Source organism: Aquarana catesbeiana, linkage group LG05 (assembly GCF_042186555.1).
Source record: "Aquarana catesbeiana isolate 2022-GZ linkage group LG05, ASM4218655v1, whole genome shotgun sequence".
In the NCBI taxonomy this organism is placed as follows: Eukaryota; Metazoa; Chordata; class Amphibia; order Anura; family Ranidae; genus Aquarana; species Aquarana catesbeiana.
This window is the reverse complement of record NC_133328.1, coordinates 397142496-397167669: the sequence shown is the minus strand read 5'-3', so window position 1 is coordinate 397167669 and position 25174 is coordinate 397142496. Positions and strand designations below refer to the sequence as shown.

Genomic DNA, 25174 nt, shown 5'->3' with positions numbered 1-25174 from the left:
CTCATGTGCTAAAGTGTGGCATGTTCTTCTGTGGGTCAGGAACGTGCAATTTTGCCTGCGTTTTCCAGCTGCAGAAATGGGAACACCTAGGAAGAGGGTGCTGGGATGTAAAGGATCTGAGTCATATAACAAACATGTGATTCGGACCTCTGCTGGAAGAAGATTTTACTAAGCAGACCTCCATGAATTTTAATTCAGTACACCTGGTGTATACAGGCCATAAAAGATGGATAAAGGCTTTGGGAATGAAGTAGTTAAGAAACTGAGAAAATAGCAACCTCTTCTTCTGGAAAAGAGATCTGCCTGACTCTCATGTTATCCAAAGATTTAAATACTTTCTGAGTCGGTGACTTGAACCAACTTGACTTTGCTCTTTGCATGCTTGTTTCTGGAAAGTGATTCAGAAAAGTGTTAAAGTGACACTAAACAATATCCTTATTGTTCAAATATAATCCATATACTTCCACTACTTAATGACCCTGTATATTATTTTTCATTAAATTTTTTCTTACTGCAAAGAAATTGAAGTTTTAGGCACATTTGGCATTTTGGGATCTCAGGCAGAATCATTGCAAATCTGCCTGCAATCTCAAATCGCACTGCAATCGCAAAACGCATGTTTGGGTGCCATTCATTTTCAACTGCATCTAAACGCGGTGCGGTTTTGCCATGTTACATCATGGCAAACCGCAATGCCTGAAGCTTGTCACCCAAAAGAAGCTCCTGCTCCTTTTTGGGTAACAGGCTTTGTGGGTTGTGGTATGCTGCGCGATTTATCTACTGATAATCGCTGCAAAACATTTTAGGTGCCATTGAAAATGAATGGCACCTGAACAAGCATTTTGCAATTGCAGTACGCTTTGAGATTGTGGGCAGAATCACTGTGATTCTGCCCGAGATCTAAAAACACCAAATGTGAATGGAGCCTTATGCCCCGTACACACGATCGGACATTGATCGGACATTCCGACAACAAAATCCATGGATTTATTTCTGATGGATGTTGGCTCAAACTTGTCTTGCATACACACAGTCACACAAAGTTGGTCGGAAATTCCGAACATCAAGAACGCAGTGACGTACAACATGTGGGACGAGCCAAGAAAAAGGAAGTTCAATAGCCAATGCTGCTCTTCTGCTAGATTCCGAGCATGTGTGGCACTTTGTGCGTCAGAATTGTGCACACACGATCGGAATTTACGACAATGGATTTTGGTGTCGGAAAATTTGAGAACCAGGTCTCAAATTTTGTGCGACGGAAATTCCGATGAAAACTGTCCGATGGAGCCTACACACAGTCGGAATTTCCGACAACAAGCTCCCATCGAACATTTTTCGACGGAAAGTCCGAAGATGTGTACGGGGCATTAGAGGAGGCTGAGAGCCATAGAAGGTACTTATTTTTGAGTTAAGAATACATACTTGAATATATATATATATATTTTTTTTTTTTTAAACAGAGTTTAGTGTCATTTTAAGTTCAGAGAAAGACAAGAAAGTAGCATTTTCAGAAGTAGGTCAGAGTCCCCATATTTCTCTCAGCACAGCCTTCATTTAACATCTGTCTGCAGATGTTCTACATGAAAGGGTTTTTGCTTAAAAAGTGAAGCTACTTAGAAATTTTGCTGCTGAATTTTGCTGTGTTTGTAAGCCATTGCGATTTAATTTTGAAGTAACATGCATAAACACCCCAAGTACCATTACCCAGAATGCCTGGCTGTTTTGTGGTGGGGCAGGTGTGGGAGACCTGTCTAGTAAGTGAGTGTTGTTCATCAACATGAAGGTTGCAGTACATGAGTCAGAGCACTGATGGTGGTTTACATCAAACGCATTATGGCTGCACTGTACTACAATCGTATTACCTCTTTCTACTATCTATTCATCCTACACTCAACCATAAGCAGCATTCTGGTCTCTCTTATGAAGTTTGTACTTTTAAAGGGCATGTCTTATTATGTGAAGTGAAGTTCTTCTGCATCTACCTCCTAGCTTCATCTGTAAAATTTGCAGCACGGTGTAAAATTTTCTCTGTCTCTTTTCTGTATGCTGAAAAACATGTGCTGTGAATAAGGGTGTGCTCACACTGGCAGTTTTAACCATGCCCATACATGGTTCACCCCCTTGGTCTGGTTTGTTTATGTAGTGTGCTAAACTGTGCCTGGGACCGGTTAAGCTTATCATGCCCAGGACCACTTGGAAAAGGTGGTCCTTGGTATGAAGCACTTGTGGTCTGGAACAGTTCACTGGCCCTGCCTGGGCACAGAAATCTCCATAGATCACTGAGCACAGAGGCAGGGATTACTGTGGGCTGGATGACATAAGTGTGACTTGGGAACATTTACTTTAAAGCACAATGTGAGTATGGGGAGGGGGGGACAATCCAACTTGGACTTAGTTCAGTTCAACCATTCCCCGTGTGAGTGCACCCTTAAAGCAGAACTGAACTTTCCTATCATTTACAGCCATGGAAGCTGGCATCTTAAGCTAGGTTTGATCTGTAGTTGTCAGGGTGCTACACATGTGATCAGTTATGACACTAAACGTGTGATGGCTTGACAGTTTGGTTGAGGGCAAAAGCAAATGTGACAGCATGCTTTCAATTTAACTGTTTTGGGAAACCAACACACCGATGGGCTTAGTTCTGCTTTAATGCTTTCTGAACAATCTCTAACATGATGTGTTGTTCATCATACACAAACTCATCGGAGGAAATCTACTAAAATTGGAGTAGACTGAATTTAGAGTAGCTGTGCATAGCAACCAATCAGCATTTATCTTCAGCTTGTTCTGTTCACTACCCACTTCTCACTACGTAAAATTAGCTTGATTATGACCAGCATTTTAAAGTGTAGCTACATTTTAGAAATAAAAATGGAATATTCTTCAGCTAACTGGTCATTGGTATGTGATTACATTTTTTCAGGCTTTTTTTCCCTTTTATTTTCACCTGGTGACCCTGCCGGTAACACACTTAGGCTTGGTTCACACTGCCGCGACTTGGGATCAGACTTGTGAGACCTCCAAGTTGCGTGACATGTGAAATCCAATGTTAGTCAACGAAAGCCATCTTGATTAGCACTACTGAAGTTACTCCGGCTTTAGAAAAGGTTCCTGTACTACTTCAAAATGATTTCTATACGACTTATATTCTATATTTCTATCAAAGTAGTACTCCAGTCGCCAGGAAGTCACCTGGCAAAGTTGCACCGTAAGTCGCGCAACTTTCAGGTCGCGGCAGTGTGAACCGAGCCTTACTTTCCTAGGGTGACAATGCTTACTCACTGTACTGTATTTATAGAGAACAGTTGTCACCCTAGGACAGGAAATCTTTTTCTTGTCCAGTCAGTAAGCCTACGAATGGTCCATCAGCTAAAGTACTTAGGCTTCATGCACACTAGAAGCTAAAAACTGCAAAAAAAAAAAAAAAAAACGCTTGATAAAAAAGGCTAATATTGTAGCGTTTTTTTTGCCAGGTTTTAGCAGTGTTTAGCACAGTGTGTAAGCTACATTTAGTAGCATTAGCATTAAGGAGCAAGGCCGCCAGCGTCCTTAACAACCAGCGAATAGCTCGTTGTGAAGGAGCAGGTTGGCAAGCTGGCTGTTTTTTTTTCCATATAAAAACAACAAACATGTCATACTTACCTGCCCTGTTGCAGTGGATTTGCACCGAGAAGCCCCTGCCCTCCTCTTCTCGGGTCCCTCTTCTGTGATCCTGGCCCCTCCCCCCTCTTCAGTGCCCCCACAGCAAACAGCTTGCTATGGGGCACCCAAGCTGTCCATTCAGACACGGAGTCCCGCCATGGCCTTGTCCCCTCTCTCTCCTGATTAGCTAGCTGACTTTGATTGACAGCAGCGGCAGCCAATGGTGCCACTGCTGTGTCTCAGCCACTCAGGAGGGAGAATCTCGGATGAGTGGACATCGCTGCACAGAGAGGGACCTCAGGTAAGTATTAGGTGGGCTGAGGGGGGCTACTGCACACAGAAGGCTTTTTATCTTAATGCATAGAATGCATTAAGATAAAAAACCTTTTGACTTTACAATACCTTTAACCGCTTGCTGACCAGCCGCCGTCATTATACTGCGGCAGATCGGCACGATCCCGCGAGACGTCGTAGCTATACGTCAGCTCCTTTAAGCAGGATAGCAGGTGCGCGCTGCACTGCGGGGGTGCCGATGCTCATGGCAGACGGTCGTGATGACCACTGTCACAAACGATCGTGTGCACGAGAGGCAGAACAGGGATGTGTGTGTGTAAACATACAAATCCCTGTTCTGTTCTGTGAGGAGAGACAGATCGTGGCGTATTAGCTAGGAACCATGATCTGTCATTTCCTCTAGGTCAGTCCCCTCCCCCTACAGTTATAAATACACACGAGGGAACACAGTTAACCCCTTGATTGCCCCTAGTGTTAACCCCTTCCCTGCCAGTGACATTTTTACAGTAATCAGTGCTTTTTTTTAGCACTGATCGCTGTATAAATGCCAATGGTCCCAAAAATGTGTCAAAAGTGTCCGATGTGTCCGCCATAATGTCGCAGTCCCGAGAAAAAAATCACAGATCGCTGCCATTACTAGTAAAAAAAAATAATAATAAAAATGCTATAAATCTATCCCCTATTTTGTACACGCTATAACTTTTACACAAACCAATCAATATATGCGATTGCAATTTTTTTTTACCCAAAAATATGTAGAACAATATCTAAATGGCCTAAACTGAGAAAAAATTTGCTTTTTTTAAAAAAAAATGGGGATATTTATTATAGCAAAAAGTACAAAATATTGTGTTTTTTCAAAATTGTCGCTGTTTATTTGTTTATAGCGCAAAAAATAAAAACCGCAGAGGTGATCAAATGCCACCAAAAGAAAGCTCTATGTGTGGAAAAAAAAGGACGTCAATTTTGTTTGGGTACAATGTCTCACGACCACGCAATTGTCAGTTAAAGCAACGCAGTGCCGAATCGCAAAACATGGCCGGTCATTCAGCAGCCAAATCTTCCGGGGCTGAAGTGGTTAACAACGGATAAGTCATCAGCTGTCAGCGGGGTTCCCAGCAATGAGAACAGTAAGCAGCACAGTAGTGACAAGAGCATTTTACTTTAAATCTCCTGAGGCGGAAGGCTACAACGCCTTAGATCTCACACTGCACATATACAGATATAAGGCTGGACGTACAAGAGTGCCTAGGCCACCCCTAACATACCAGGAAGTACCCTGACAATTTTCAGGAAGAATTTCAGACAGATGTCTTATTTTTTTTTTATGATACTGAAATAAGTATTTCTACATTTTCCATAGACAATAACGTTGTGACTTTTTGAGTTCCTCTTTAAGGAGAATAGAACATACAAAGTGGGGCATGCTGCCTTTAATGGCATGTCTTGGCTTGATTTTTTATTTGTTTTCCTTCATAATCTTACTGCATAGGTGTGAACAAATGTGGTGCAGTCAGCACAGTTCACAAATGCCTGCAGTGGTTGAAATTCTAAATATGGCCCTCCCTGTCACTTACACATAACAGCACATTACGTTTGTAATTTAGCTTGTGATACCTGTCTATTTTCATTGCTCATGTGAATGAATTTGCTATAATCAAGGAAAATATAAATATGTATGAGCTTGGATGGGAGTGTAAGCAGCCCTGATGGATGATTTACCAAAGAAGTAGAGACTGTTCTGTTCTAATACAAATTCACTTTGCAAAGTGAATGCTCCCTAATGTTAGTAAATATAGAGAAGCAATGTTCACTACAGTCACCTAATCATGTGCAAAAAACATTCTTTTATATGATTGTGAATTCAACGTAAAAACAACTGTACTCATCCAAAGCTGGCCATACTTCTCCCATGGGTAACTAGAGTGCCATTGCTCCTGTGAGCCAGAATCAGCCAACAGCAGCTTAAATTCTGCTGTCGGCTGATGTCACAGACCTGCTCCAGACTCTGGAGGGATCCCGAGCATAATGTCAGGATCCACCCAGATGCCTTACAGGCAGCTGGTTCAGGTTCTCAGCGCTGAAAGCCTGAGTCAGCCACTTGTGCCCCCCTCCCCAACCTGGCACTCCTGTGAGAGCTGAAGTGGCAGAACAGACAGCGGTGACTGACTAAGTGAAGACTGAGTGATCAGCGCTCAAATGATTACTCAGTTCTCAGCCTTAGAGCTGGAGGGGGACAGCTTTCAGTATCGGACTGAAGCTGCAGCAGGTAGGTATGTCTATTTATTTACATTCCCACACTTCTGCTATCATTTACTGAGCTCAGATCATTCACTTTTCAAAGTTAGCATTCACTTTGTTAACCACTTCAGCCCCGGACCATTTGGCTAGCCAAAGACCAGAGCACTTTTTGCGATTCGGCACTGCGTTGCTTTAGCTGACAAATAGAGCTTTCTTTTGTTGGTATTTGATCACCTCTGCAGTTTTTATTTTTTGCGCTATAAACAGAAAAATAGCAACAATTTAAAAAAAATGCATTATTTTTTACTTTTTGCTATAATAAACATCCCCCAAAAATATATAAAAAAAGATTTTTTCCCTCAGTTTAGGCCGATACGTATTCTTCTACATATTTTTGGTAAAAAAAAATCGCAATAAGCGTTTATTGATCGGTTTGCGCAAAAGTTATAGTGTCTACAAAATAGGGGATTGTTTTATGGCATTTTTATTAATAATATTTTTTTTTTTACTAGTAATGGCGACGATCAGCGATTTTTATCGGACATGTGTCCGCCATTATTATGGCGGACACATCGCACACTTTTGGCTCGATTTTGGGACCATTCACATTTATACAGCGATCAGTGCAATTAAAAATGCATTGATTATTGTGTAAATGTGACTGGCAGTGAAGGGGTTAACCACTAGGTGGCGCTGTAGGGGTTAAGTGTGTCCTAGGGAGTGATTCTAACTGTGGGGGGGAGGGGCTGTGTGTGACACGACACTGATCACCGCTCCCGATTACAGGGAGCGGTGATCAGTGTCATTAGGCAGAACGGGGAAATGCTTGTTTACATTTTATTTATTTATTTCAGTTACTTATATAGCGCTGTCAATTTACACATCGCTTTACATATACATTGTACATTCACATCAGTCCCTACTCTCAAGGAGCTTACAATCTAAGGTCCCTAACTCACATTCATACATACTAGGGACAATTTAGACAGGATCCAATTAACCTACCAGCATGTCTTTGGAGTCATGTCTTTACGTTAGCATCTCCCCATTCTTCCTCTCTGTGAGACGATCACGGGTATCCCCGCGGGACCCGTGATCACACTCACGGAGCCCGCGGCGTGCGCGCGCGCCCGCAAGCCACTTCTTGAAGGGCAACGTACAGGTACGTGATTCTGCCTGTACGTGCCCTTCTGCCGCAGTATATCTGCGTGAAGTGGTCGGGAAGCAGTTAAAGTCCCAGATCTGGGTTCTGTGCCCCACCCCCTAGCAGTATTCTTGTTTTTTTTTTGTCTTCTGGCCATTTTCATGGCAACCTGGGTCCTCTTTCTTCTCAGTCTTCTTCTGACAGTTGGCAGTCCTAGAGAACACCGCTGACATAACAGCAACACCACTCTGCATCAGTGCACTAAGGCCCCTTTCACACATGCCTTCAGTTTGTTTCAGTTCAGTCATGTTTTTTCAAAGAAAAAAAAAACAGATCAGTTTACATCAGTTTTTCATCAGTTTTTAGATCAGTTCTTTACATCCACTTAACCACTTGAGTCAAATTTTTGGTTTACATTAGAGCTGCACGATTCTGGATAAAATGAGAATCGCTATTATTTTGCTTAGAATAAAGATCACGATTCTCGCGGCATAACATCATCTTTATTATACAAAAAATTATACAAAAAAATTGGGCAAACTTTACTGTTTAGTTTTATTTTTTAATTCATGGAAGTGTATTTTTTCCCCAAAAAATTGTCTTTGAAAGACCACTTCGCAAATACAGTGTGACATAAAATATTGCAACAAGCGCCATTTTATTCTCTAGGGTCTCTGCTAAAAATATATATATAATATTTGGGGGTTCTAAGTAATTTTCTAGCAAAAAATACTGATTTTAACTTGTAAGCAACAAGTGTCAGCAAAAGGGTTCATCTTTAAGTGGTTAAACTGACCTCATTTACAGACCGAAGTTCACACCTTTGATCTAAAAGAACTGAGAAATACATAGGGGTTGATTTACTAAAGGCAAATAGACTGTGCACTTTGCAAAGTGCAGTTGCCCTCTGCACGTGCAGTTGCTCCAGAGCTTAGTAAATGAGGTAAAAAATCACTATGCAAAGAATACCCAATCACAAGCAAGGAAAATGAAAAAAAATGCTTTCTTGCTTGCACATGATTGGATGATGGAAACCAGCAGAGCTTCTGCTCATTTAACAAGCTCTGGAGGAACTGCACTTTGCAAAGTGCACAGTCTATTTGCCTTTAGTAAATCAACCCCATAGTATCTCTTTTCTATCTCTCTGCACTGAGGAATGTCTTTTTTTGACAGCACTTTTTACATAGAATCAGGGAAATGGCAGTTAAGATCGAGAGGGGGGTTGAATCGAGATTTTTTTTAACGATTAATCATGCAGCTCTAGTATGCCTATGTATGTGGGGGTGGGGAGGCTCAATTTTATTTTTTATTTTTTTTTACTTTTCATGTGTTTTTTTTGTTACTTATGATTTTATTGCTATCACATAGGGGACCAATAGTATGTGATAGCGGATACGTGACAGGTCCTCTTTGGGGGGGGGGCAGTGTGTGCAAGGAGAGGAGAAGAGCAGTATACACAGTGAAGGAGCAGTCTGTACAGACAGGTTCCCTCACTTGCCAATGCTGATTGTCACTGTCAGCTTTTAAATGTAATTGCCTGCTTGTTTTTCCTATACTTCATAGCGCCGAGAAGGAGCTGTCATTCGGGCCTGCCACTAAATTAAATAAAATCGATTAAATGATCATCCATTTACATCCGTTTTTTCCATAGCAATGCATTGATGTCCGTTTTTCATCCGTCAATGGATGGATGAAAAACAAAGGAACTGTCTGTATGTGTGAAAGGGGCCTGAGAGTACAGACTGCCATGGTGGCGCCCCCCTCAGGGAGTAGCGCCATGACTCCCTGTCTGCCCTTAGTCACCCAAGTTTTATGACACAGAGAACTGGTACTGCAGGGACAGCTCTGGACTGAAGGTGAGTATTGCAGCCACAGATTTTTTTTTTTTTTTAAAGTTTACCTTAAAAAAACTTTAGCCCAGTGTTTTAATTAAAAAAAAATCCAATAATTTACTAAATGAGTTCTACATCATACATCTTCAATATGCCACTGATAATGTTGCTTCTGCAGTAATTACCCAGCATGCATCACAGGCTGTTGATTTGCTCTGAATAGTCTCCCGATGTTTAGGGCAATGGCGTTGGTAGTGTCATTTCATATATAAGGATGGAGCAACTGAATGTTATGGCTGATGTTTTCTTTAATGAGACCTATAACAATAAGCTATACATTGAGATTTATCCGCTGGAAGAGTTTTCAGTTTTGCATAGCAGATCCACTTTAAAGCAAATGAAAAGCAAATGTGAAGTTTGCTGTAGGAAGCAGCGTTCCATACACTAGTCACATTTTTCCTGTGCTGAGCAATGTCACATCAGTGATTTCTTTCTGTAATGACTGGATGCATTCAGCTTTGCATCATCAAATTGAGAGTTTTAAAGAGAAGAGAAACTTTGCAGGTAAAATGGAACAATAACAGCAAGGCTTGACAGCTATAAGAGGGGAGTTTGATTATGGCAGTTAGGCTGATTTATACATATAACTGTCTTTGTTATACAAATTGCATTCCATGCATATGTAGACAAGATCATGTTATATTATATAATGTCAGACCATAAAGATTACTTGTATTATCTATAGTTTACTAGTCGGCAGCAGTATGAACAAATTTGTTTTACGTGACTGAATATGTGAAGGTAACGTAATAAATAGATATTATACTACAGTGGAACCTTGGATTACGAGCATAATTTGTTCCAGAAGAATGCTCGCAATCCAAAGCACTCGTATATCAAAGCGAGTTTCCCCATAGAAGTCAATGGAAACTCAGATAATTTGTTCCACTGTGACTTCTATGGAATTCAGTACCGCATGTGGCCAGAAGTGGGGGGGGGGGGGCGCCGGAGATACTCGAAAACACTTGGAAACCGCTCAGAGCCGCTTAGATGCATTTGGAAACACTCAGAGAGGCAGGGAAACACTCAGGAAGAGAGTGTTTCCGAGTGGCTCCGAGTCCATCCGAGTTCACCTGAGCGGCTCCGATTGTCACTGGCACCCCCCGCACCTCTGGCCAAATGCGGTACTGCACACCGCAAAGGCTTGAATCCTGCTAGTTTTGCGAGACAACGCTCACAAACCAAGTCAGGATGTAAAAATGGGAAACGCTTGTTAACCACGTTACTTCCAATCCCAGGTATTACTGTACTAACATACAGATGTAGCCCTGTTATAGTGGGGGTCATATACAGTTGCCCTTTCCCTACAGGCTATGGAGTAAACCTGCAGGTAACCTAATGAGCCAGAGCCTTCGCTAAAGGAAGAGTGGACCATGAATATATAATTGGTAATGCCTCCACCTAGAACAGGGCTCCAGCGTATGTAGAGATGATCCCTTTCTAGAACAATAACTAGTAACTCACCCAAAATAACTGTCAGCAGTAGTACTAATATACCCAGCATAGATTTCTAAGAGTAAAGATATGCAGACATACCAGCAGGTGATTAGTGTAACTTTATATATGTCTAAGAAGAATAGTGTATACATATATATATTTATATACATATATGAATCTTTATATATATATCCAGATATATAACTAAAACCGTTTAACACCAATACCTCCAATTAGGCACTGTGGCACAGTTTGGTTGCAGGGGCCCCTGATGAGTTGACTTGCAAGGCGTAACATAATCCGGCTTGTTCCTGGGGACGCTTGTACAAACAAACACACGGCGAAGAAGTCTGGAACACGCCACCTGCAAGGCAAATCAGGCCTATCTAGCCTATCAATGCTACAATCTAAATGGCCATCTTAAGCCTATCCTGTCGCTACCCTGAGCTGTTTACCATTCTCTAGGTTAATACTAGCTAGAATACCCCCCCCCAGACCAAAAAGGGACACTGTTGCTTTAAATAATGAGGTGGCATATATACACTTCAACACAAACCAGTCACTTGTCAAACTAATGAATTAAGATTTGCTGCCACACACTTTAGAATAGCCCAAATATATTGCAGTATGCAAATAGAAAGTTTCAGTGAATCAGAGAAGCCTCTAACAGATGTCTCTGATTCCCACACAAAAGTGCTCACACAGGAGTGACAGTAATATAACAAACAGTGAGCTACTGAGTGCAGTAACACTTGCCTATTGTCCCTTTTCAGCCTGGATGGATACAGCACAGAATCTGCCTGCAGCACCTCTGGCTTGCTCAGCATGTGGCTGGCTCCCTTCACTTCCTGTAAGATATCCATATATATATAGCCTTGAGGGGTTACCTGACCCTTAAAGTGGTTGTAAACCCTTACAGACCACTTTAACCTACAGGCAAGCCTAGATTAAGGCTTACCTGTAGGTGCAAGAAATATCTCCTTAACCTACACGTATAAGGAGATATTTTCCTAAAAACGGGCACCAATGTCTACTGCACGGCGTAGGGGCACTGAGCGTGCCGTTAGTGAAGGCAAGCATGCGCCGGAGTGACGTCATCGCTATTCCGGCCAGTCAAAGCGCTGGAGCAGCAATACCCGGAAGTCACTCCGGGTATCATGGCAGTGACGGAGGACGTGAACGAGGGTCGCTTCGGGGGCTTCGATCTAAGGTAAGTAATTCATAATGAGCTAGTATGCTATGCATACTAGCTCATTTGCCTTTGTCCTGCAGGGTGTTTTTTTTTTTTAAGGGTTTACTTCCTCTTTAAGCAAGGATAGAAAACAGCCTCTTAACAGGAAGAATCTGTAGTACCAGGTAGTGTGTGGTAGTTACCAGGCATGAATGTAAACAACCTCACAGACGGTGTACAAAAGAACACTTTCTTACACAGAGTTAATGAACGTGTGGCTCTTTCAGATTTTTTTTTTACCCACATCAGTATTGCATATCATAACAAACTGTATATGGAATGGTCAGTGATTTGCCAGTAATGGTTTACAAGAAGTTTATCCTGTAGCAGCACAAGCTTTTTTGTGTCTCACAAAAAAAAAAGCCTGTGACACATCTGTAACCCCCTCAGTGTACAGAGTAGGTACATTTAAGTATAATATGTAGCAGCGCTCAAGTCCAATAGTATAAAAAATAGTCCAATGTTATATGGTGGAAACATATATAATATAAGTCTATTATAAGGTCTATGGATAATCCGTGATTGGAGATGGATATAGAAACCAGGGCGATCTCGATAGACACAGTACTGAGGGCAGCTTCCTGTTGAGTGAAGTCAGCTCTCCATAGCAATCATGAAAAAACAAAGAGAAAGCGCCTCTAAGTACAAGTGTTTATTTCAATATAAAAAGCACATATTCGCACTTACATAAAGATATATGAGTGTCAGCTTCCAATGGGAACTATATCCAGGGTAAGTCAAAGGTCCGTATGCGTGGGGCTTCAATGTAATCCGAGGGGATGGCCGCGGACCTCCGTACGGTGAAACATTTTTTACTCATGTTTTCATGTATGTTGCTAAGGGGTGCTTTGGTATCTGCCTCTTCCTCTCCCTGGCGCCTGACGTCATTTCCCTTGGTGCCCATGCTCGCTAGTGCTCCTGGGAGATGCTTGCCATAATTTCCCAGGAGACAGTGGACAGCGGCGAGGGCTTCATTGCCATCACAACGGGGGTGGGCACTTCCGATGATGCCGCCCGTTGTGATGGCAACGTCAGAAGTGTATGGCGCTGCGCTGTACATAATGCGCATGTGCGAGAACGGGCGGTGCATGCTGGTCGCTCAGCTGCACCAGAGCCCGGAAGATAGTGCTTGTGGGCTTCACATGCCCACAAGCAAGATGGAAATTGCCAAGAACAAGGAATAAAATATATCTTGCTCTATTAAATCGGCAATCGAATGGCGATTGAAAAGAGAAACGTGAGTGCTATTAATAAGCATTTTAAAATAAAGATATTCATCCAGTTGGAACTCTGCTTTAAGATAAAAAGCCTTCTGTGTGCAACAGCCCCCCTAATACTTACCTGAGCCCCCTCTCTATCCAGCGATGTCCACAAGTGCCTCAGCCATTCGGAAATCTCCCTTCTGATTGGCTGAGACACAGCAACGGCGCCATTGGCTCCCGCTGCTGTCAATCAAACTCAGTTAGCTAGTCAGGTGAGAGAGGGGGCAGAGCCGAACCACAGCTCCATGTCTGAACTGAGGAACAGGAGGAAGGGGCCAGGAGCTCCAGCCAGGGACCCGAGAAGAGGAGGATCTGGGCTGCTCTGTGCAAAACCACTGCACAGTGCAGGTAAGTATGACATGTTTGTTATTTTAATAGAAAAAAAAAACAGACTTTACAATCACTTTAATATGTATGGAGTCTCCACCAATCTCTGAGTAGACAAGGCCCAGAAGGTGGCGAAATAGGCCATAAATGTTCAGGAGTTTGGCAGTGAGAGAGCAGAGTCCAGGGTCCTGTTGCCTGGAGGGGACCCCGGTGCTGTGGGGGCTTTGCCCCTGGGCAGAAGGAAGGACAGGAGAGAGCAGGTGGAAGAGAAAAGGAGCAGTTGAAGTCTTATACCCTTTCCAGCCTCAGATGGACTTAGGTGAACCCTTATGCCCTGTACACACGGTTGGATTTTCCGATGGAAAATGTGTGATAGGACCTTGTTGTCGGAAATTCCGACCGTGTGTAGGCTCCATCACACATTTTCCATCCGAATTTCTGATACACAAAGTTTGAGAGCTTGCTATAAAATTTTCCGACAACAAAATCCGTTGTCGGAAATTCCGATCGTGTGTACACAATTCTGACGCGCAAAGTGCCACGCATGCTCAGAATAACTTAAGAGACGAAAGCTATTGGGTACTGCCCCGTTTATAGTCCCGATGTACGTGTTTTACGTCACCGCGTTCAGAACGATCGGATTTTCCAACAACTTTGTGTGACCGTGTGTATGCAAGACAAGTTTGAGCCAACATCCGTCGGAAAAGATCCTAGGATTTTGTTGTCGGAATGTCCGATCAATGTCCGACTGTGTGTACAGGGTATAACAGTCAAGGTCTGAGCCTGTATAGCAGGAAGCCTGTGCAGCAGCCTCTTGGACCTCGGGATTCACCAAAGACGGACTGAGTGAGTAAGGTGCGATATTTTGCATGTCCATAACCAGGGGGTCTGCTTAATGCTAGTTCATAGCCATCAAAATCATCCTACACCTCTAGCTTGGGTTCAGAACAGCCAGGTGTATCAACAGTTCTCTAAGGAATAGCACCTGCATTGATCAGTTGGAATTTTTTTTGCTATCAGTTTAGCTGTGCCATCAAGCCTATGGGAGGACAGCATTGCTGATGTTAATGCCTAGCAACCAGAGAGATTAGCAAGTCCTGAAGATTTCATTCAAGTTCTACAGTTCTGGGAATCCCATGCTTTCCCATTCCCCATCCAAGTTTATCACCTAAATAAACAAAAAAAACAAAAATACCCTGGACTGATTCTTGAGTCTGTAAGAAAGCTGCAAAATCCTGCTGCCTGGCTGTGTGCAAAGGGAAGGCCTGAAAATCCAGTGGCTCCTACGGGAGTAAGCACTACACAACTAACTACTATATACTATTGGATCTATATCCTGGATAAAAGTATACATAAAGCGTACGTGGGAGAAAGTATAATTTCCCACTACTATTTTCATCCATTGCACATATGTTAATATATATACCTGTATATATGACTTGATAAATTTCTGCAGCTCACTGTACAGAGTCAAAATACTATGCGGCTGTAACCACATATATACAAATTTGGTGTCAAATTTTGTCACGACCAGAGATCTCTTCAAATGCCTTTTTCCTATTTAAATTGTAAATGATGCCCCATAATTCTCTTCCTACCACCAAGATGTACATAATAATGTTCACCAGCTATATGCAGGTAAATTTCTCTGTGCAGATGGGAGATTACAAATTATAGTGAACCCCTTTATGGTGCCACTGCTAATGCAGAGAGAAGACTCTTCTCAGAGCTCTCAGGAAGACTTATGAGGTCGCCCCTGCCTACGTGCTGTGGGCAAAATCAGGAGTGTAAGGTAAAGTATATTTTTCTCATTGAAGCACACAGCAGAGATCCTAAAGATCTGACTATAAAGCCCTGTACACACGATCGGACTTTCCAACAACAAAACCGTGGAATTTTGTGTGAAGGGTGTTGGCTCAAACATGTCTTGCATATATACGTATACACACAAATGTTGGCCAACAATTACGAACGTAGTGATGTACTATGTGGTTTTTCAGCTCTTTTGCGCCACCCTTTGGGCTCCTTCTGCTAATTTCATGTTAGTAGAAGTTTGGTGAGTGTTGATTCGCGCTTTTCATTTCTTGCTTTTCAGTTTGTCTCTGAACAGCCGTTCGTCAACCAGACATGTTGCGGAATCGGAGGAAATAGCGTGTTATTTATTATTGGCCTTGGAATTATTGCTTTGACATTATTTTTTTTGTTGAATAATGATTTGCTTTGGTATATTTTCCTTATTTTTGGATGCATAGAATCCACTTTTTGGTTAAATTCTAGCATGCCTAAATTTTTATTTTTTAAATTTTTTTAATGCACAATAAAAAAAATTGTGGAGAATAATGTTTGGCTATGTGTTTTACTTCAAATGACAGTATGGTAGTAGGCAGTTACATTTTAAAAAATACAATGTATAATTGACAAGGGACACCAACATAGTTGTATCGTTGTTCTTAAAAACTACGGGATAATGGTGTTGTGGTAACTTGCACAAATAAAAAAAAAAAGCATAATAATATTATTCTTGATATCGCTAGAAAAAAAAGCCTTTGAAAATCAGTTTGCAATAACTCCATCAGTATCACCAGCAAAGCAGCTTCATTATTGTCCCATTAAAGAAGAAGAGAATTGTGCGCTGCATTTCCAGATTTCATAATTTGCCACGTCACGAATGTTAATTTTCTATTACAAACGCTAGTTTACAAGACTGACCCCTTCTGCTTCTGAGCATGCGTGTTTGTAGTTTTGACTTTTGTCCGACGGACTTGTGTACACACGATCGGAAAGTCCGACAACACACATTTGTTGGCGGAAAATTTGAGAACATGCTAGCCAACATTTGTTGGCGGAAAGTCTGACAACAATTGTCCCATGGAGCATACACACGGTCGGATTGTCCTCCAACAAGCTCACATCTAACATTTCCTGTTGAAAAGTCAGATCGTGTGTACGCGGCTTTAGGCTGCAGGAGTAGGATGCAAGGCACAAAAACAAAAAGCATAGCCCGGGGGTGCCCTCTGCTGGGGGCAAAACTCAACCAGTTTTATGCCTAGCATCAAAGGACCTTATCTCTCTGCTGGGAGTCCTATTTACAGTACTTTGTTGCTAGGTTTGTTTTTTTTCCCCTCAGGGTCGGTTCACACTGGGGCGACTTGGGATCCGACTTGTACGCCCTCAAGTCGCCCCAAGTCGCCCCAGAAATACTTTCAATGGGAGTTAACGCTAGTGTCTTAATAGACACTACTGAAGTCGCTCCGACTTCAGAGCGTACTCCCTGTACTACTTTGATCCGACTTGGTAGGCGACCTGTACCATAGAAATCAATGGAAGTCGCCTCCAAGTCGGATCTCTCTGTAAAGTCGAGCGACTTTGCAGGGAAAACCCCTCCCTCCCCCCCTCCCTCCCAGAGAGGTGATTGGCCACAGGCGAAGTCGCCTGTCATGGAGGCGACTTCAAGTCGCCTCGTAATTTGCCGAAGTCGCGCTGAAGTCGCGCTAAAGTCGCGCTGAAGCCGCATTGAAGTCGCGGTACAAAGTCGCCCTAAAGTCGTGTTGCCCATGTGTGAACCGACCCTCAATCTTCTGGAAATTCAATCTGATGCTAACTGGGTGACAGGCTGGGTGTCTTAGATCCTGTGAGTCTCTGCAAGATCTCTGCCATAGGTGCGTTAAGCTGTGACTGCCCTATCATGGATTATTTATGGACACTTAAGGCTTGGAATTCTACTATCTGTAATATATGCCATTGTACCTGGAAAGCCTAAATTTTGTGGTGCGAGTCCTAACAAGTTTCTCTTGGTGGCATGGATTTTGGCATTTCGTCAACAGGAAGTGGATGAACAGTTAGGTTTAGGTACTATCAATGGTCAAGTATCAGCCTTCTTTCAACATCCACTGCCCTTCCATTCTCTAGAACGTACATAAATCCAAAACATTATGCATGTGCCTTTGCCGGCAAGGGCCCCAGCTTTGCTGTGGTACCTGAACTTGGTACTTACTGTCTTGCAGAGTCAATCCTTTGAGAACATATAGGAACTTCCATTGCTGCGCATGAACTTATGTTCTAGATCAGGAAGTTAAAGCTGTACGGTCAAAAATCAACTAGGTAGTTGTAGCCCAGCTAGCTTTAGGAAAGGGAGTGGATCATAATAAGTAATAATCACCTGTCTTCTGGAGATAGCTGCCTATAGTTCATACCATAACATCTGTACCTTCCAAAAACTGTATGGTATGACTTCGCTTGACCTTGGCATACTTTGCGGGAAAACATTTAGCAAATAAAAAAAAATATTTTAGCATATACAGTTGCTACACAAGCCATATTGTAATGTAACATTAATAAAAATTACCTTTTCTTTCCAACCTGCAGCTGTTGTAAATTTCTGTAAAATACAATGCAATATGGCTACCTGGAGGTCTTCTGTACAAAGTTGGTGTTCAGAGCAGAATCAGGAAGGAATCTGCAACAAAGTTTGCTAAAATCCATGCAATGTACATTAATCACCCAGGAGGAATTGTATTTTTCTCAACAAAAGACTTACTCTGCCACAGAACACATGCTAAAATAGAGAAATTAGTATATTTCAATCATACCCCTCAGATGGCTTCATTAGTAGTGAATTAAGGTGTACTAGTGGCTATTTTAAAGAGCAACAAGGGCTTGTTCACACTGCCCGCATGCTAAACGCTCAGTTTTAGTGTGTGGGCAATTGTCAGAAAAAAAATTACATTAAAATACACAGGGGGTGATTTACTAAAACTGGCGCACGCAGAATCTGGTGCAGCTGTGCATAGTAACTAGCTTCTAGGTTTTATCGTCAAAGCTTAATTGAACAACCTGAAGTTAGTTGCTGATTGGTTACTATGCAAAGCTGTGCCAGAATCTATGTTCACCAGTTTTAGTAAATCACCCCCAGTCTGTGTTAATAAGTAATCAGGCAGCTAGCAAGGAATCAATATATGTAAATTCCTAACAGATAAGGGGCAAATTAATTTGCCCCTGAACTGTCAGCTTTCATTGAACCGCAATAAGAGGGTGATGTGATGAGCATTTCAACGCATAATATTGGTTACTTCTTTTTTTTTTTTACTTTATATGTGATGACATGTGGTGCCTACTTGTGCACTGCCGTATAATGCTGCTTGTCTGAATTTTTATGGCAGCTCACTGCACTGCACCTCTGAGCTGCATTGCAGTGTGAACGAGGCACACAGAAACCAATTGTTTTCTATGTGCCTCAGCAGTGACTGGTGTTTATCCAGTGTAGGAAAATGGCAGTCACTGCATTATGTGTGAAGCACAGTAAAATGTGGTAAAAGGTAGTTTACAACACAAAATAAAATACAGCTTTTTTTAACCACTTACCACCTGCCCACGGTAGTTTTACTGCGAGCAGGTGGCAGTTACAGGCCAGGCTATGTACCTGTACGTCTCCTAGCACATGCACACTGGCGCACCCCCTGGGACATGCAGTGTGCGCCACTCCTGCGACTGCTGTGTCCTGCAGAAACTGCTGATTGTGGCTCCTGGTACCCAGCCGCTTTGAGTGGCCGGGGTATCATGTGATCGCTGTGCGATTACATGATCACATTGTAAACACAAGTGTTATGTATGGGTTTCATGCATAACAATTGTGCTTAGTGTTGTGATGCTGAGCAGCTTTCACATGGTGCCTCGGCCAATCACAGCACCCTGTACCATGTGATAGCTGTGGACCAATCACAACATCACAATAGTAATCACAACTGTTATGAATGCAACCCATTCATTACATTGCTGAAATTAAAGTGTAAAAAAAAAACCTGCTTCAGTACAACCAGCCTGTCGGATTTTTTGCACATGATCACTGCTGATGGCTATAGCCACTAGCAATGTTAATTGTATTTTGCTGTAAGGAAGTAACAGGAAACATGGAAATGAGCTTTAAGCTGGCCACATATAATTATTTTTTTTTTTCATCCAGCCAGTAGGCTAAACAAAAAAATTGAATTGATTCCAACATCCACACATTTGAGGTTAATGGGAGAATCTTCTCATATGCTGACAGCGGGGAGACTCCTGTTCTGGTGGCAACCAGGGTTTTCCTCCCTTTGGATGAATTTCCTCTCCCATCCTGTTTTGGCTATGGGAAAGGAAGTGAAAAGAAATCTACCCAAGGGGAAAAAGGTGACAAACAAAACTGGCATGGGGTTATAACCTTCTCTTTCTCTATCCAAAATTAAAAAGTTTTACCTTTAGTTGTACTTTGAATTTTGACAGGAGTGCAGCTCCTGTCAAAATGTTTTTTTTTTTTTTCTTTTGGTTTTGGATAGATTGCTGAAGCTACTACTATGAATGATGAGGTATGCTTATTTTCTACTCATACATTGGCCATGTGTTTGTTTTACAGTGCGCTGAAAATGTTGGTAGACAAGCCTCATAAACTACACATATACAGTGATGCCAAGAATACTGAGACTGGTAAGTCATACTATGCATATTTAAAATGATCTTTGTTAAAATGTCATTTTGGGTATGCTTTTAATATAATAATATGATTAAACATGTGTCTAAAAAAACATCATATTTATCTGAATCTGCATGGCCACTTATAGTTTACCCAGGCCCAGTAAAGGAATAGAGGCTGTTTAATAGCAAAGGGAATGTTAGCGAATAAATTTAAGTTGTGTTCACTTTAAATACCTAATCATCTGCTAGCAAATCCTTTTTTCCTAATTTTCCTTGCACATGATTGGGTATTCAAAACGAACACAGCTACAGCCATCTTATTTGCTTAGTAAACATCCATTTTACTTGGGAACAACCCTAATTTCTGTACTAAATTAACTCAAGTGTGTAATTAAAGCCATGTGGCCATTTATGTGCCTAGACCCAACAGTATGTGCCCTCCTCCTTTCTTGTCAGTGTTGTTTGTGTAGCACTATAGCATTATTTTTTCCTTATATTGCGGATATGCATCTATAATAGGGAGCAGCCGAGAGTCAAAGAACCATGGTTTTCATGTATTCTCTCTGCAGGCCGTAATCTCTTCAAAAAGAACATTTAACTTTTCAGCTGTCTTGGTTCTTGAAGCACTTAATCCATTTGGGCCTTTTCTGTGGCCTCATGGAAACCACATATTCCCATCTGATTCACTGTTTTCACTGGAACATATTTTCTGATAAGGATTGCAGGAGGAAACAAGAAGGAGTGTATCAAGGAGAGAAAAATAGATTGGACATCAGCAACTACATAAAAGAAATTTAGTATGTTCAAATTTGGGGCACGATATTCAGTGGCATAGATAATATCTATGTCCTTTACCGACATGAAAATGGTGTATAAACATTTGCACTGTATTTTTTTTTTGGTTGTTACCTATATTCTTTTTCAGTTACTAGTCCAGATGTGTCTTTGAAGTAGAACCTTAATTCTGAATTAAAATTTAGTTTAATAATTTACAAAACGTTTAACAAGTTGAAGTGATACTAAACCCTCCTCTCCTTTACAGCCAAGGAAGCTGCCATCTTAGCCTCTGCTTGATCTGCAGTTACCATGGTTCCTCACATGTGATCAGTTATGACACCAGTCATTTGATGGCTTGATAGTTCAATTAAGAGCACTAGCAATTATCATTCACAGCATGCCCTGAATGTTTGAAGAGACAGTTAAAAGTGATGGGCTTAGTTCCAATGCAACCGCTTGTCGACCGCATCACTTAGATGTACACGGTGGCAAGGTGGCTCTCCTGCATTGGATCACGTACCTAATACGTGATCCAGGACTTCCGGGTACTGTACTAATGACACTGACTGGGAGGGGGTTAAACATCTAGGGTAATCAAAGGGTTAAATGTGTGCCTAAGCAGTGTTTTTGTGTACTATGTGTGCTGTTTTTACAAAGGGATCTGATGGATTTTCTTTCCCTGCATTGCAGCTGACAGAAAAGAGCTCTGCCTTGTTTACATCCACTGGCCGGCACCTGCTGATAGGCTTGTGCTGTGTCTAATCACAGCGCAGCCGCGGTGCCGGCGGCACATGCGCACCGCATGTGCCGCCGGCACCGCGGCTGCGCTGTGATTAGACACAGCACAAGCCTATCAGCAGGTGCCGGCCAGTGGATGTAAACAAGGCAGAGCTCTTTTCTGTCAGCTGCAATGCAGGGAAAGAAAATCCATCAGATCCCTTTGTAAAAACAGCACACATAGTACACAAAAACACTGCTTAGGCACACATTTAACCCTTTGATTACCCTAGATGTTTAACCCCCTCCCAGTCAGTGTCATTAGTACAGTGTATTGGTGTCACTGGTTCCCACAAAGTGTCAAAAATGTCAGTTAATGTAAGACTGTCTGCCACAATATGACAGTCCCGCTATAAGTCGCTGATCGCACCATTAGCAGCATAAAAATAAATAAATAAAAATTCCAGTATATATCCCATAGTTTGTAGATGCTATAAATTTTTCACAAACATATCCGCTTATTGGGATTTTTTTTTATCAGATATTTTTTATAGCAGAAAGTAAAAAAATATTTTTTTTTTTTTTTTTTTTCAAAATTGTCGATTTCTTTGTTTATAGCGCAAACAAAAAAAAAACCCAGAGGTGATCAAATACCATCAAAAGAAAGGCCTAATTGTGGGAAAAAATGACATAAATTTAATTTGGGTACAGCGTTGCATGGCCGCTGAAATGTCAGTTAAAGTAAATGAGTACTTTATCGCAAAAAATGGCCTGGTCATGAAGGGGAGTAAATCTTCCGGAGGTCAAGTGGTTAAGGGCCGATTTACACCACAATGTGCGTATTTGTGCGCGTTCCCGAGCAGGATTTTTTTGACACCCTATTCATTTCAGTGGCTCCCAAACGAGCATGAACAAGCAAAACATACTGCAGTCGTGACTTTTAAAATCACGCTGCAGCAAAATGCATGGTGCTGCGGTACCATGCACTCTGGTGGCTGCAACACACACATTTTTGCTGGGTGAGCTTTGAGTGCCATTAACAATTGCACTTCATCTAACAAGGGAGTGTGCTTTTGTATGGCGTGGCAAAGTTTCCTGCACCACAATTGGCGTGAACAGGCCCCATGTCTTGGGTGTAGATTGGGACTAGTTTATGAATTGTTTGTTTTCTAGGTCCAGTTTTAAAAGTATAATTTGCAATGATCACTTTGCTGCTAAAATGTAGAAAAAAATATCAGACCCCCTCGGATTTTTAGGCATGCATATCATATTGGTGTTTTGGCATACCTCCCAACATTTTGAGATGGGAACGAGGGACACCTATTAGCAAAAGTATATAGGCATAGCACACATCCCCTACCACGCCTACTTAAATGAGAATTAAACAAAAAAATATTAGTTAAACCCACAAGTGCTTTTCTTTACCACTACTATCCCTTTATATTGGCTTTGGAAATTTACAAATGCAGCAATTTAGAAATTGGATGAAAGGTTTAACACTGGGAAACACTTTTTGAAAGTTAAAAAGTGCATTTTATATACAACTATACAGAGCAGACCAAAATGAGGGATAAATGAAGAGGAAAGAGGGACAGAGGGACATTGCTCAAAATCAGGGACAGCCCCTCGAAATCAGGGACAGTTGGGAGCTATGGAAACTTTTGGGCCTCTTGTGGCAAACAAACAAGTTTGCTATAAGGCCAGCTTTCCCTGCATTACATGTGCACTTTTCTTTTGCTCCCTACCATTCCTTTCAGACAATGGAAGCAAGGAAAGGATGCCCTGTGTACACTCGGAGAGACCCTAATTAGAGGACCATTTCACTACTTCCATATGACCGAGCTGGGACAACCACCAAACACCACCGCCATTACATGAGTATATAGGGAGTATGGTTGCTCTTTCATGTCTAGAAGTACTAGATATTTGTTGGTAGACACTTCTTCATGTGCCCCAGCATATTCTGATAGAAGGACTGCCTCTCCCGCTGGCTGTCCTACTTTGCTCCCCTCTGTACTGTATGTAACTATCAATCATACGCATAGCTCTCAACTGTCCCTGATTTGGAACAATGTCCCTCTGTCCCTCATTCTTCCTCATTTGTCCCTCATTTTGGTCTGATCTATATAGTTGTATATAAAATGCACTTTTTATCTATCAAAAAAATGTTTTCCAGCGCTAAACCTTTCATCAGATTTCTAAATTGCTGCATTTTTAAATTCCAAAAGCCAATATAAAGAATAGTAGGGGTAAAAAAAGCACTTGTGGGTTTAACCAATCTTGTTTTTTTGTACAATTCTCCTTTAAGGGGGAGTGGCAAGGGGGGGTGTCCTATGCCTGCATGCTTTTGCTGATAGGTATCCCTCATTCCCATCTCAAAAAGTTGGGAGTTATGCATACGATTGGAGTTATTTTGCAAGGCATCCTTATTCAGAGTGCTGTGTTACATAGGTTTACATATCACAATGAAAATACTGACGGCAGAATTTCTTCACTTCTGAAAACTCTTTAGATTAAGATTATTGTATTCAACCGGGTATATTGAAACATTTACAACAATTATCTTGTCTGATTATAGAGATTTCAAAATTCAAAATGCTGCTGTTAGGTTTAGCAAATCCTATACTTTAAGCCATAATAGACAATTATCATCTCTCTTTTTGTCATGAGTTAATGTAACAGGAACAAAAGTTTTACACAAAATGTCAGTTTTCAAAGGCAAGTACTGTACATGAATGATCTAGTAAGACTGCAGTGCTAGTTTTGTTAAGGATACTCAATCACATGAAAGAGTATATAAAACTTCTTACCGGTGAAAATAAAGGAAAAAAAGTTTAATAGAAATAAACAAATACAGCCACCACATCTTGGTAAACAGCAGAATATTACATGTTTTGTTTTTCGGGTTTAATACTGCTTTAAATAGTGGACAGTTTCCACTGTGTAGAAATGCAGATGACTGTGGCTGATCTCTTTATATAGAAATCACATACAGACTGCTTGTAAAGGCTCATTCTGATGGCAGATTAGTGCTGTCCTCTGTGCACAGCTGCTGAGTGTGCATCCACACTGGAGCTGCATGCAGGCAGCCAATAGAAGTGATGCATACCTCCCAAATTTTTGAGATGGGAGCGAGGGACACCAATTAGCAAATGTATGTAGACATAGGACACACACCCTGCCACGCCCCCTTAAAGGAGAATTACTACAAAAAAAAGTATTAGTTAAACCCACAAGTGTTTTATTTTTACCAATACTATTCCTTTATATTGGCTTTTGAAGTTTACAAATGCAGCAATTTAGTAATTGAATGAAAGGTTTAGCACCGGAAAACATTTTTTGAAAGATAAATAGTGCATTTTATATACAATTATATGGATCAGACCAAAATGAGGGACAAATGAGGGGGAATGAGGGACAGAGGGACTTTGTTCCAAATCAGGGACAGTCCCTTGAACTCAGGGACAGTTGGGAGGTATGAGTGATGTATATGCAGTGATGGCACGGACACAATCACATGTCAAAGTTTGACATGTGAGCAGGATTGGGTACACCGATCCGAACACAAACACTCTGCTTTGAGATCAATGCCCCTGCCCACATATCAAACTTTTTGACATGCATTTGTGTCTTTACTGGCACTGCGGGTGCATCCACTTCTTGAGGCTGCCTCCACACAGCTCCACTGTGGATACACATGTATCTGCTATTTGGCTCTGCACGTAGCACTATTCTGCCATCTGAATGAGCCCTAATATTTATGGAT

At 41.6% G+C, this 25174-nt stretch overlaps 1 protein-coding gene across 7 annotated transcripts in view; it reads left to right on the top strand.

The window, feature by feature from the left end:
* Positions 1–25174, top strand: part of ATXN1 (ataxin 1) — a 440770-nt gene that overhangs the window by 188534 nt on the left and 227062 nt on the right. For all 7 annotated transcript variants that reach the window (XM_073631107.1, XM_073631104.1, XM_073631108.1 and 4 more), the window contains exon 3: positions 19856–19926. The gene's annotated coding sequence lies outside the window, so the exon portion shown is untranslated. The remainder of the gene's footprint in view (positions 1–19855; positions 19927–25174) is intronic.